This window comes from Panthera leo, chromosome E2 (assembly GCF_018350215.1).
Source record: "Panthera leo isolate Ple1 chromosome E2, P.leo_Ple1_pat1.1, whole genome shotgun sequence".
Classification (NCBI taxonomy): domain Eukaryota; kingdom Metazoa; phylum Chordata; class Mammalia; order Carnivora; family Felidae; genus Panthera; species Panthera leo.
In genome coordinates this window covers 40,708,748-40,722,261 of record NC_056693.1, presented here as the reverse complement: position 1 = coordinate 40,722,261, position 13,514 = coordinate 40,708,748, and the positions used below count along the sequence as shown (strand labels likewise).

The window sequence follows — 13,514 nt, the reverse complement described above, 5'->3', positions numbered from 1 at the left end:
AGCGCAAACCTAGCGCCCCCTCCCCCAGCCGAGGAACGGGCAGATTGAAGGCCACGGCCACATGGAGGGCCCGGGGCGCGCGCTGGGAGCCGAGGCGTGGGTGGGGGGGATCCCGGAGGCCGCGACGTCGGCGGGCGCGCCAAGGGGGAGGGGCGGCGTGCCCGGAGAGCCCGCCCCGCCCGCCGCCCCCGCGCACGCTGCCGGGCGCCGCGCAAAATCGTGTAGCCTCGCGCGCTCGCTGCCCGGGAGCTGGGTCGAGGAGGGGACCGTGGGGGACCAGGAGCCTGAGGGCCGGTTCCTTCTGCTTTCGCGCACCGTCCGAGGCTTTCTCTTGCTCCACTCGCCCCCGTTTTCCGTTGACTCCTCGGTCCTCGCCCATCTCTTCCGCGGGCCCATCACCGCTCCCCTTCTTGCCCATCCTAATCCCCATCCCTCCTGGAGATTCTTTTCCCCGTTATCCCTTTGCTGCTTCGCCGTCTCTCTGCGTCTTCTTTTTCCGCCACTCCCCACCTTGGAAACTTGTTCCAGCCAGGGGTGTCCACCAGGTCACAGTTGTTTCCCTCGACCCCGGGGCCCTCGGAGTGTGGGGGTGCCAACCACGTTCGGGGTACCATGAGCGCCCCGCCCAGTCCCTGGCGTGACCCCTAGGCCCCGACCCTGGCTGCCTTCTCTTCCCGCGACTCCGCGACGGCAGGAAGCGGCTGGGGTCCCCCCCCCCAAGGAATAAAAGGGAGGACAGAGGGAGGGCCCGCAGGAGGACGCGGGCCCTGCACCTTAGGCCCTCTCCCGCGGAGCCGCACTCCCTGCAGAGCCTTCGTGGGTGTGCGGCGATGGGGCCTGAGGCAACAAGTGACGCTGACTGCGGGGGCCGCTGGTACCTGCCTGTGGCGGGGGCCCAGGCACCCTCTAGGGGGGCGGTGGCGGGCGCGAGGCCGATTCTAGCTCAGCCTTCCCCGCGCCCCCCCTCTGCAAGCGAAGCGCGGCGCGGGCGGGGGTACTGGGAGAGAACCGAGAGACGTGGCTCTTCCCAAGTCCGAAGTCTCCCTCCCCAGGTTTCCCTACCCGCGCCCCAAGCAGAGTTTGAGAGATATGGGGGAGGCGCAGGGCAGAAGCCGCCGACGTGGAGCGATTTTAGGAGGGGGTGGTAGAGTGAGGAAAGACAATTCCCGATTGCCTCCCCCGCTTGGGCGATGCTTTCCTCCAACGCACCATCCAGGCCTCCCGGGCAAGGGCCCAGCCTGGCCAGCTGGAGCGGATTTGGGCGAAGGAGGAAAAGGGGGCTCCCAACCCCTCCCCGGCTTCCCTCCGCCGCCCTCCCTGATTGGCTGTGCGTCCCCGGAGCCCAACTTCAGTCGCTCCAGACTCTGTCTGAGCCCCAAGGGAGCCGGAGTGCAGCGACCCGGGGCGGCAACGAATCCAGGGGTCAGCATCTGTGGGGCCCCTGGGGGGAGGGGCGCGGACGGGGTCGGCCCCCGCAGCCTCCGCCAGGCCCAGCTTTCCGCGTCTCGCGGCCTCGGCTCCTCTCCGCCCCCCGCCCTTTCCTTCCCTCCCAGCAGCGGCCTCCCTCCTCCTCCGGCCCCCCCCACCCCGCCCGCCACCTCCCCCCCGGTTTCTCATTCCTGCCACTAGCGCGCTCGGCGGCTCATTCCGCGGCCGCCGCCAGCCGAGGGGAGCGTCGCGAGCAGATGCCGCGGGGGCCGCTCGCAGCCGCCGCCGACTTGTGAATGGGACCCGGACTGGGGCCGGGGTTGACACCGCTGCGCTTGGCTTGCGCCAGGGACCGACGGCCCCGAGCTCGCGCCCACCCTCCAGGGCCCCAGGTGAGGCTCGCCGCCAGTCCCTTCCTCTCGCCTGGATTGGGCTTCTTGGAGTGGGGGAGTGGGAGGGGGGGGGTCTCTGGATGAACGTCTGGAGGTGTGCGGAAAGAGGTCTGACTCGGGAAGATTTCACTAATGCAACGCAGGAACGGGGGGAGGGCGGAGGTAAGAGAAGATTTGTTTAAAAATCAAAAAGAGAGAAGGGAACCAGCTGTGGGCGCGGGCGGCGCGGGGGGCAGAGGCGCCAGATGTGCGCTCCAACCTCTCTCCCCCGCTCCGGCCTCCTCTGGGGTCTTCGCCGAGGCCGCGGGAGAGGGGCTTTGCGCCGGGCTGGGGCAGACGCTGCAGAGCCGCGCTCCGGACGCGCCGACTGCCCGCGGTCGGGTCTCTGGGGAAAGTCGCCCCCGGCGCGGTGCCGGCCCGCCCGCCCGCGCTGCACCTCTTGCCGAAAGCGGCGACGTGACCGCGCTCTGCAGGGTTCCTTTCCCTTCCTCCCTGTCCCCGCCGAGCGCTCTCGGGGCTCAGCCCTCCTTGCGCGACCGCCGGGGAAGCCCCGGACAACGGAAGGAACCGGGCTCGCGTCGGCGGTGGCCCCGCACTTTAATTGCCGGGCTCTGGGTCCGCTGACTGCGGCTGAGGGGCGGCCGATTGCGGTGCGCGCTCCAGCCCTCCAGCCCGAGTCTCTGCTCGCGAGCTCCGGGGGCCACCCGTTAGCTCCCGCCAGCCCAAGGAGAGGTCGGCGAGCGCCTCAGACTCGGGCTCAGCTCTGCCCGCGGCTCGCGAAGCCTGCCAGGGTCAACGTTAACTTTGCGAACCAAGCCTTGCCCGAAGCCTGCGTCTCCTCCCCGAGCGCGCCAAGCCTCCCTAGCTCCCCGCACGCACGGCCCTCCTCCCTTAGCTTTGCCCCGGAACGCGAGCCGGCAGAATGGGAAGGGCGGTGAGGAGAGGACCCTCTTCCCCACCCCCACCTCAAGCCAGGCAGAGCTGTAAGGAGCGCCCGCCTCGCGCTGTGAAGAAAAGAGTCCCCGGAGAAAGTGGGGTCCGGGAGGCCCCCCGGTCGCACTTCTTCATCCCTTTCTTGACAAGGCCCTGCTTTCCCTGGGGCGGGAGGGTGTGGGGGGGGGGGAGGGGGTACCCCACACGCCTCCCTCTCCAGGGCGAAAGGTTTTCTAGATGCTAGAAAAAGCCCTGTTGCTTTTGCTGATAATGCAGCAGGAATTTCACGGGCCATCGCACTGCTATTAAGAAATTGCATCTTTTAATTATTTAATAATACCATCCCTGCATGACGACGGGTTGTCCCTAAGGGATGGGGGTGGAGGGTTGTTCCTGAAACCCTGCTGTAGGGGCATATAGCTCTGCCTGAAGTCTTCCCTCTTGTTTCCCCCTAAAGAAATCTTGTTCTAGTGGTTCTGAAATCTTTCCTTGTTTTAATCTTCCGATCATTCCTATCAGGTTAATATGAGGCAGGGAGTAAGTTTTCGGTTTAATCACAGGGAGGACACGATAATTAATCTGGCAAGAGGATGGATCAATTTCTTTATCACTTGGGCTTGCAGCAGACATCGATGGTTTTGCGGGGTGTCTGGCTTTCCTGGGGATGGGGATGTAGAAGTGTTCTCAGGAGCGGGGATCAGCCAGCATCGCATCACCACCTTTGCCAGGCTGGGCTCTGAGCGCTAGATCCAAATACCCCGGGAGAGGAGAAGAGAAGGGGCTGACCTTCATTTCATTAATCCTGGAATTATTTTTCCTGCATATGTGAGATGCAGACACCAGAACACAGAAGTAGTCTCTGCCCAACCCTAGCTGCAGGGAGCCTGGTCTTCTTCCAGCAGAACAAAGGAATAAAAGTTGCAAAACAAAGGGACAGAGTTGTGGCCAATACCAGAGGGACCCTGAACCTCCTCGTCACTAAAGTTCCTTAATCCTGAGCTCTGATTCCAAGTTTTAGAGTTGGCCAGTGGGCCCTGGAATTCGAACCTCCTTGCAAAACTGAATTCCTGCCTAGTACAAAGAAATGTGAGTAGTTTCCAAGTGTAGACCAGGGAAGGGCATCTGAGAGGCCAGGAAACTTTGCTCCAGTGAGAATTATCTTTACATCTTCCTTTTGAAACATGGCAAATTAATGAATTAAAAATGTGTTGCAGCCAGGCTTTATTGTTAATAACAATTATTCCTATCGTTTTTGTCGTTATTTCAGACTCTGCATAAGCTGCCCATTTTGTTACATTGTTTGAAAAAAAGATATCAGCCCTCCTCTCCTCCCACCTCTGGGATGGGGGTGGGGAGAGAGAATGAAGAGGTCTGAGATAGGATCATCTGTTGAGGCCAAAACAAGTAGATTTACTCAAACTCGGCTTACTGCTTACTAGAAAAAATTGGCTTTTAAAATAGTTCTAATTGAAGCAGTGGACCATCTTGATAACACTTCAGAACTTCCATTATGTTCAGCATTCCTATCAGAACACCAGACAGTAAGACTACCAGAAACCTAAATTCTATTTTTCAATTAAGATGCAATCTTTTGTTAATTTGAGAATTAAAAAAAAAAAAAAAAATCATGGCTCTCTCTCTCTTTTTTTTTTTTTTTTTTTTTTTTCTTTTTTATGACCCAGGACTCTTTGCAGGGGTGGTGGTGAATGTGTGTGTTTGTTTGTTTATTTGTGAGAGGAGATGGGGGCAAGGTTGAAGAGCCATGCCATGATTTGGGGGAATACAGATCAATTTCATGCTCCTTTAATGCACTTGTCTTCATAATTCATGGTTTTTCTTCCACTTTGAATAGAATTACATGGCTGCCTTGTAAAGATTCTGGTTTGGGGACCCTCTTATGGGAAACGCCATGACTTTGACCTCAAAGCTTGATTTACAATGCCACAGCTACACTCCCATGAGCTCAATGTGTCTCGAAACCTCGCCTGTGAATGTCTGTGACTTATGAAGTTGACAGTTCACATAAACTTTGATCTGTGATATTCAGATCTATTTTCAGAACCATCTAAAGGAGATCTGCAGATTTGATTTTAGTTTTCCTTCATTTTCAATACATTTATGTAGGCAAATGTTCAAGAAGCATAACCATTTTGTTTATTTTCAATATTTTTTTTTTCACTTTGATTAGGCATACCTAATCTTTAATAATAAGACACTGGTCTATGGGGGTTGAAACTATGTAGCAAACATTTTATATTACACTGTAAAGTTTGCAGAATGACTATGAATTCCTGAGTCTTTTTCCCAGAAAATCTGAACACCGTGTAAATTCATCAGCCTATGAATAGTGGTTGGGATTTTTTCCCCCTTAGGAAATTGGTCATTGTTTCAGAAAAAGTTACCTAGTGCCTCAAGAGCCCACATTCTATATCTGCCAAGCATGTGAGTTCTCAACTTTTCTAATCCATTGTTATTGCCCCTAAAATACGTAAAGATCTTTGGTCTATATGGGCTAGCGGACAGACATCAACAGGTATGTTAAAAAAGAAAAAAAAAAAAAAAGCTGGAGAAAGTTAGGCAAATTCTGGCACACCAGTAGTACTAAGAATCCATTAGGATTCCATCAGGATTACTGTGATAGTCATCCACAGCCTCTTCTATGGGCAGAAAGAACTAAAGAAAACACTCGAGGAGGATAATTAGACATCTTTCTGCTATAATTTTACCCTGACATTGAGAGCCTTGTGCATCTCTGGAAATGGGCTCCTTCGCGGAAGATTGCACTTCTGGCCACTAGAGGGCAATGGCGCCCTTCTCCAACTTTCTGCATGGGGCCCATCTGCTTTTGAGGGCACCATGAAAAGCGGTTTTGTTACCACCACCCCTGTCTGGCCCTCTCAGGAGAGACCGAATTCAATCTAGCAGTGGTTCAGGCTACCGCCTGAGCAGTTTGTCAGGATTAACATCCTTCTAGTCGGTGGATCCTTTACCTTCAGCCTCTTCTTCCCATCTTGGAGTTTACTAGAAAGTTGGAAAAATCTTGTAACTTGAGATTATCTGAGCAGAAGGTGCTTGGGGGCTGGGGTGCCTGATACACAAGGTCTGCTCTCAGTAAGACAGTGATCTGGGAGGATTTTCTGGCTTTTTTTTTCCCCTGCTAGAAAGAGCATCATTTGAGACTCCGAGGGGAAGCGAATGAATAAAGAAGAGAAATATTAGTGAGATTACTGTGGTATCATTGCCTATTCTTTCAAGAGGTTTTTAAAACATCTGCAAGACATTTCTAATTTGCAAAAACGAATAGCAGTATGATCTTCGGTAAACACTTTGGGGCATGGAGTTTTAATGTAACTGTAAATGTTTTACTGTTACCTTTAAACCATTCTTGATATTGCTATAAAAAAACCTAAATTTAGCAGAGAGTAAAATTTAATTCAAGATTGGTCCTTGACTTTTTTTTCCTCCTCAGTGATATGGAAATTACTGCTTATGATTAAATTGCATATTTTAGGTTGCCCAAATTTATATTTGTTACCGTTTGATAGCGTCATTATGAAAGTTCAGAAGAATAATGTAAAAAAGATACTAATGCTATATTATAATTAAGAGGAAAGCTCTAATAAAAAAATAAGTACTGTCCTAAGTGGATTCTTAATTTTATTTTTTTAACTGAGTACAATTGCCTCCCTGGTGAGTCAGCAGTGCAGTTCTGTGTATCTCTGAGTGTGTTGGAATGTGCAGGCAGTTGATGAAGAAGGAATCAATGCAAATGCATTATGGGAAGGAGTATTAAGTAACTCAGTGGAAAGTAAGACAAAGTGTTTTGTAAACCAATGCTCACTCACCACCGGACAGTTTATTTAACCCGAAAAAAAGAAAGTACTTTTAAATTGTAAGTGCTTGTGAATAACGCATGTTTGTTAGAACTGGAGGCAAAATTTCATTGTTATTTGGTTTAATTAGTCATCAGACTGTTGCAGGGTACCAGGATTCTTATTGAGATGAATCATTGTTCTCATAGTCTGTCCGGTTAAAGTTTCTGCTCCGGCACAGAATCTCGTACACCAGGATATTAAGTGAGATATAAGGATGAAAGAGAAGAGAGGAAAGGAGGAAAAGGAAGAGAAAAAAAAAAAAAAAAAAAAGCATGAGAGAGATGAATGGTGCTGTTTCTCCTGACGGGCCAAGTACTGGTGACACCCGTCCCCCCCAACCCCCTGCCTTTGTCTCTCTCTACTCCTTTAACCCATGTGAGGTGCTGAATCCGGAAAGCTGGCCTAAACAGCTTTACAGGCCGTAGTAAACAGTGGCTAGGCTCTTATTCTATTGCTTTCTGGCCCTGAGAACAATCCTCAAAGGATATTGTGAATTCTTCTCGAATTTTTTGGGTTGTTGCAGGTGAAGAAAACCCTACATTCACTTCCTCCGTGAATTCTTTTCTTTGCTAGAAATCCACATGATGTGGTCCTCTGTACTCGCATGATTTCACAATTAAGAATTTATAGAAATTTCTGGAAGAAAATGGCTCTGGACACGGTGTCTTCCACATTCTGAAGATTACCTAACATAGCATCCAGAGTGTGGAGTCTCCTCCTTGTGTTAGTTTAAGATGCGCAGAGATCTCTTTTCAGCCATCATTAGGCTCTGTCCGTGAGGGCAAACAGTGAGAATTTCGAGTAGCATCCACACCACCAGGGGCGTTTATTCTCAGTAAGAACCAGCATGGAAGAAGGCAGGCTTAGGCGTATCAGATATGTACTGTGCGGCCACCCCCTCCATGGATCTCCGGAAAGTGTTACCCATGATCACATCCTCAAGGCTCAGACTACTTCCGTCATCCCCGAGGCTTAGACCGCCTATTGGGTCAGCAGGGGATTAGGGTGAGGAGGGTGGTGCCAGGTGTAAGTGCAGAGTAAGATCCTTGTCTCTGTTTGACATTTTGATATTTTTGCACATCATGGACTTTCCCGTTCAGTACGATTTTTCAAATATTGCATTACAATAGTATCCGTGTCGATTACTGCATTTTTTGGCAAGCCCTTCTATTTTGTGCCCAAGGACCATGCCTCCCCTGACTCACCCTAGCTCCAGCCCTGCCCAGCACTTTGATTCTTTGCACCTGCACCTCCAGTGCTTCCAGGGTATGTGACTAAGAATAAGCAACAGAACTTCTAAGACACAGATGCCTCCTCTGTAACAACAGAAATCATAATAATACTCATGTCCTAGCATTGTTGTAATGATAAAATGAAAACTGAGTGCAGTGTCTGATTCATGATAAGCCCACACTAAACACTCAGCCCTTTCTGTCCTCTCAGACCTGGGATTGAGTTTTATAGACTAATGGTGGAGGTAGCAATTCTTCCTTATAATTATTAGGCCAAAATCCTGCACTGAACATTTGCTTTAGATTGAGGCCTCTCCCAATTAGGGATGAATTGTTTATTAGTGCCTGCCTTTTTTTGAATTATTTCATAAGTTTAAGTGATCCATCCCTCTTCCATTTAAAATATTCAAGAAGCAGTTGAGATTTTAGAGATAATTATGGCTTCTGAAAAGTGCCTGCCTCCTTCCTACCTTTGCATTTTCCCTCTGTTCGTTTTTACATATGGGTTGCTGTGGTAAGTTGCCCCGAAGTAATATCTTACTGGGAAAGTTTGCTAAGCATGCGATGTTGAGATATTCATCACAAGGTTTGCTTTCATTTAAAAGGGGCTCATTACTATTCCAGACTAGCTTAAATGATAATTAGCCCCTTGATAAATCGTCTCCATTTCAAGCTTATTCCTGTTTGTTTTTCAGGTAAATGTAGTTTGGGATTTTAAGGGGGTGGAGCAGTGACCATTTTAACTCATGAAGACACTGCACTGAAGAAGCTCTCGCCCTGCCTGTGGTCCTCTTTGGGTCCAGGCAGAAGCACAGTGATTTGGCACAGCATTGAAAATAACAGGAGCCCTCACCCCACCAGCCATTAATGGTTTTCTGACTCTTTTCCGGCTCCGTGGCATGGTCGGGCTGGGCTTTCCAAGGCTCCTGAACCTTCCAGGTTGTCCTGCTCTGTCCCATCTGTAGCCTTCTTGTGTCGTGTGTTTCTACCCCAGGCCTGAAGTCTCTCCTGAGTATTTCCTGAAAGGAAATACCTCCCCGTGTTTGCCTGGAAAAGGGAAGGAGGAAGAGCCAACTGTTTCATACCCTACCATGTGCCAGGTGCCGTGCCTCATTTATTCTACGTCCTCATCCTGTGGAGCATCTCCACTGTACAAAGGGGGAAACTGACTCGCAGGAGGACTCTAGACCCTTGTCTAAGCTCCTGTGGCTGGAGGAAGAAAAGCTGGGTTTCCCAGTCTGTCCTGAATCCACATGCCCAGAGGTTTTCTACTATATGTGATGCATGTTGCAAGCTGGGGCCTCCCTGGCTTTCTAGAGAAGAGCAGCTGGGCCGAGAGCTGAGCCGACTGCTCAGACCTGTGCCCCTACAAGACCCCAAACCTTATTCATTAAAAGAAACTTCTGAGATTTTCTGGTATAACTATCCTCCCAGCATGTTTTCTGTTTCACTGTTAATCCTGTATCTTCATACATGTCCTGATGACAGCCTGCTAACTACCTCTCAGGGAACCCATCACACTAGCTGTGATCCATTAACTCTGTTCATTAAGATCCCACATCAGAAGAGGAGTGAAAATACACCTCTTTTGTAACTTTATCCCAGTAGTTAGTCTTTACGTCTGCTCCCCGTCACTTTTTCCTCTTCCTTACAGCCCTGCAAGTATTTGAAAATCAGTATCAGATAGTAGTTAAAATCCAGCATTTATGGAGGCTTTAGCTAGTTTCAGTCACTGGGCGAAGAACATTCTGTGTGAGACTTATCCACAGTGACTTTGTGAACTGGTAAGATTATTGCTAACATCGTACAGAAAAAAGAAACAAACAAAAAAGACATTCCTGGTGTTCCACAACCAGTAATTGAAAAACGCAGGCATCCCACGCCAAACGTATGCACTATCAGGATGGTCCACCCTTTCGTGCTTCAGCTAATCTGATGAGATAGTTTCCAGACTCCTCTCCATTCTCATTTCTCCCATTTGCTTCCACTCCATTATGTCATTGTTCCCTTTCACACGTGGCACCTTCTCTCAGATTCTACATCGTACAGTGTAACTCCTATGTAGCGATAGGGCCTAGTACTTCCTGAGTGAGGAGTGGACATTCCACTTCACTAAGTAGAAATCTGATGTGTGAAGTCATCAACAGAATTGCCAACCTTCAGTTAGAGATGAGGGTCCAGGGACCCAGGGAGGAAACATGACTTGCCTGAGATCACATGGTCATTTAGGGCAGGTGAAGCAAGAATGTGGCAGTCTTGGCTCTTAACTCAGTCTCTTACCGCTATCTACAAACAAGTTTGTTTGTTTGTTTTTTAGAGTAGATATACTGGTGGTCTAATTTTTATTTAAACATATCATTAGCTCCATTATCTATCTAGATATCTATCTGTCTACACACACAAAGATACAACCTGTTATGTCATTAGGTGGTTAAGTTGTGATACATAAGTATGGGCCTTTCCATGAATCTTTATTTAGAAGTTATGGCCAGCCAATCCAATGTCTTATGGTAATATTTTGCAAACTGTACTATCTGACCTTGGCCTTCAGGTCTTTCCCACTTTATAGTCATTATCATTAATATCCTTATTCCATGTTTTCATAGCTAACAAAGTAGAGTGGCATCTCACCTTGCCACCCCTTGTAAGCATTCACAGGACTCACTGGCAGGGTTCAGTTTGAAATCAAGTTCAAACCCATCTGTTTGTCACCTACTTTAATGAAAGGCTCTGGGCTGGGCACACAGAAATAGTCAATCATAAGGCCTTCCTTAAAAAAGCAGCAATCTCAGTGGTGCAGAACATACTATGTCTGTCTATAAAAACTCAAGATCACGAACAGTAAGTGTTGCAAAGGAAGAATAAACAAATGTGGGCACAGGACGGGCAAGTCACAACTAGTGTAGTAATCCAGGATGGTCCGGGGAAGGAAGACAGTTGTGGCTACCATGTCCTGATGATGGCTGCTGTATCATTAGTGATACGGAATACATTACCCCCGGTGCAAACCATAGAGGCATTGAGAACTTTCATCATTAGAACTCCTTCCTTCGATGGAGCCAAACTGTCTCCCCAGAGCTTATATTCTTTAATACAAGCTGTTGATGCCATGCAGAATGGATGTACTTCTTTCTCCACATTCCAGTTACTCAGTATTTATTGTTTTCCAGGAAGCCTTCTCCCCAGCTTTAACATCTCCGGAGTGAACACCTCATTCATTTTTTGCTCCAGCCCTCCTCGGAGGACTGAAGACGAAAATCTAGACGGCTAAACTCTGGACTATCCACTCCTTTCCACACACTTCTTTTATTGCAGCCCGAGGCTACATTACATTAGCTTTTATTGCCAGTCACATCACCCAGAGGACTTATGCTCCACAGTTTATTTGTTTATTTGTTTTTCCTTACGTGCTGCTGTTAAGTCACATTTCCCCACCTGTCCCTGTGCACGAAAGACATGACAGGCACCTTCAGTTGTTAGCACAGGCTCTGGAATCAGGCTGTCCGACTGCAACTCAATTTACCATTTCTCAGTTTACCCATCCATGTGCTGTGTTAGTAATATCTCCCTTACAGGGTGGCTCTGATATTAAACAATATTAATATATAAATACGCTTAAAACAGTGTACAGAATGGGGTAGCTGTTACTATTATCTTGGTTAGATTTCATATTGTTAGGTTCAGTCCATGGATCCAGTCTCCCAAAACGTGTTTAAGTTTAAATCTTTAGTCTGTTATCCAGAATATCTGTCATCCTTCATAGCTTCATGCTATGAGTTGGCTTTACTCTGTCACCAAGCTTTCTTGGTAAAAACAAAAAACAAAAAACAAACCAAACCAAAGTAAACAAAACAATAACAGCAATAAAAATACCCAGAATAGGAGCAGGGGCAGAATCTTATTAAACAAGACAGTTCCTTTTCAGTGGTTCTTCAGCCTGGAATTACAATATTCTACATGTTAGTCATTCCTTGTAGCACACATTTGTCATCTTGCTTGCTTGTTTGTTTGTTTGGCTGCAAAGTATTGGAACCCCCGTCCTGTGTGTGGAGAATAGCTCACAAGAAGATTCTCTATAGAAAGAACACTACTTGCACTCCAGAGGCCTGAAGGGCCAAAGAGTTGCTTCCTTAGCCCTCTTGGAAGCTAGAACACAGACTCAGCTCCAGCCTCCCAGTGTGTTTTAAATTTAGATTCAGTAGCTTACATACATGCAGACACACACACACACACACACACACACATACAGGTAAGACCACTGGCCATGAAGAACTCGCTCTGGCTTTTGTGGCAGTGGTTGTACCATTATCTGATGTCTGGGGCCACTGGGATGGTAGAGTAAACTGTAACTACCCATGTCCAGCAAGGATAGCGGTGGTGCCCACACCCACCTGATCCATGACTGTGTATGGTCTGCGGATCTGACTGCCCCAGGTCCCTGACAGCATGACCTCTGTGTTAGCCCAAGGATAGGATGATTAGGTGATGTTGTGCCTGCTTACGGCTGGGTGAGTTGGGGCAGCAAAGACACACAGGTAACTGCTGCCTCTGAAGCTGGCCTCATACCATCCCAGGACAACTTTCCTGACCCACCTTTGAAAGAAATCATCATCGCCCTTCCAGAGAGTGAAGCCTTCAGGGCAAGCTCAGAATTTCTGAGCTTCTAACATTCTGTAGCGTGTCTAATGGACCAGGTAGTTGAACACAGAACGGCTTTGATTTCATGGCTGGTAAAGCTCCTTGCCCATACCCGACTCAGTTATCACCAAGCTGCTCAAGACTCCTGGAGCCATGCATGCCAATTTCTATGTAATACTCCCTGACTGCTCACCATGCACACAAATCCAGACCACAAACCACAGATGACTAACCAACCAGGTGAAGCTGGGTGGGCAGCTATGTCAGTAAGTACCAACATCATAGTATCTGTTTATTAAAACATGTATATTTAAAGGTTTTGTCTACTTAACAACATATTTAAAGATTTTATAAAATCATTTACGGTAGCAGCAGAACTGTATTTAAAATCCAAACCCAAGCTGAAAAAACAGGTTGTTGATGCAAACAGTTCCAATTCATAACACTTTGCCCTAAAATATCCCAAGAGTTGTGAGGAAGTTGCTCTTGAACTGGCTTGCTCCACTATCTGCTTCATGTATAGACACAGCTGTGGTAGGAGATATCGTTTTCATTTTTATATCATTCTTGAGAACCTAAGAAGCACTATATAAATGAAGTGTCACTATTAGTATTATTATCTTAGAGTAGAAATTGCAATGTAGCAGTTAGAGCTGGGCACGCTTGCCTTCGGAATAATGCCTTGGTGATTCTTGTGTTTTATTCATCACCGCTCCTACTGCAAACATCACAAAGAATCTTCAACTTCAGCAAATCTCGGCAGTGCATTTGGGAGCATTAGTCAGGAGACTAATGCAGCCTGAGAGGATGTGTCTTTGAAGTAAGGGATGGGTCCTAGGGAATTATTTCAGCGGCCCTCTCCCCATCAACCCCATTGCCATCGTGCCCTGCATTACCAGCCAGAGAGGCACCCGGTTTGCGCTTAGAGAGGCGTGCCTGTGTTCCTTTCTTATTGGCTGCTTAATATCCCATTTCTCTGAAGTGGAGAAAGATCACCTGTCAGCAAGTTTGCTGCC

At 48.4% G+C, this 13,514-nt stretch overlaps 1 protein-coding gene across 10 annotated transcripts in view; it reads left to right on the top strand.

Moving 5' to 3' along the window:
- Positions 1–1,662: 1,662 nt before the first annotated feature.
- Positions 1,663–13,514, top strand: part of CDH11 (cadherin 11) — a 177,893-nt gene continuing 166,041 nt past the window's right edge. For all 10 annotated transcript variants that reach the window (XR_006197081.1, XR_006197082.1, XR_006197086.1 and 7 more), the window contains exon 1: positions 1,663–1,820. The gene's annotated coding sequence lies outside the window, so the exon portion shown is untranslated. The remainder of the gene's footprint in view (positions 1,821–13,514) is intronic.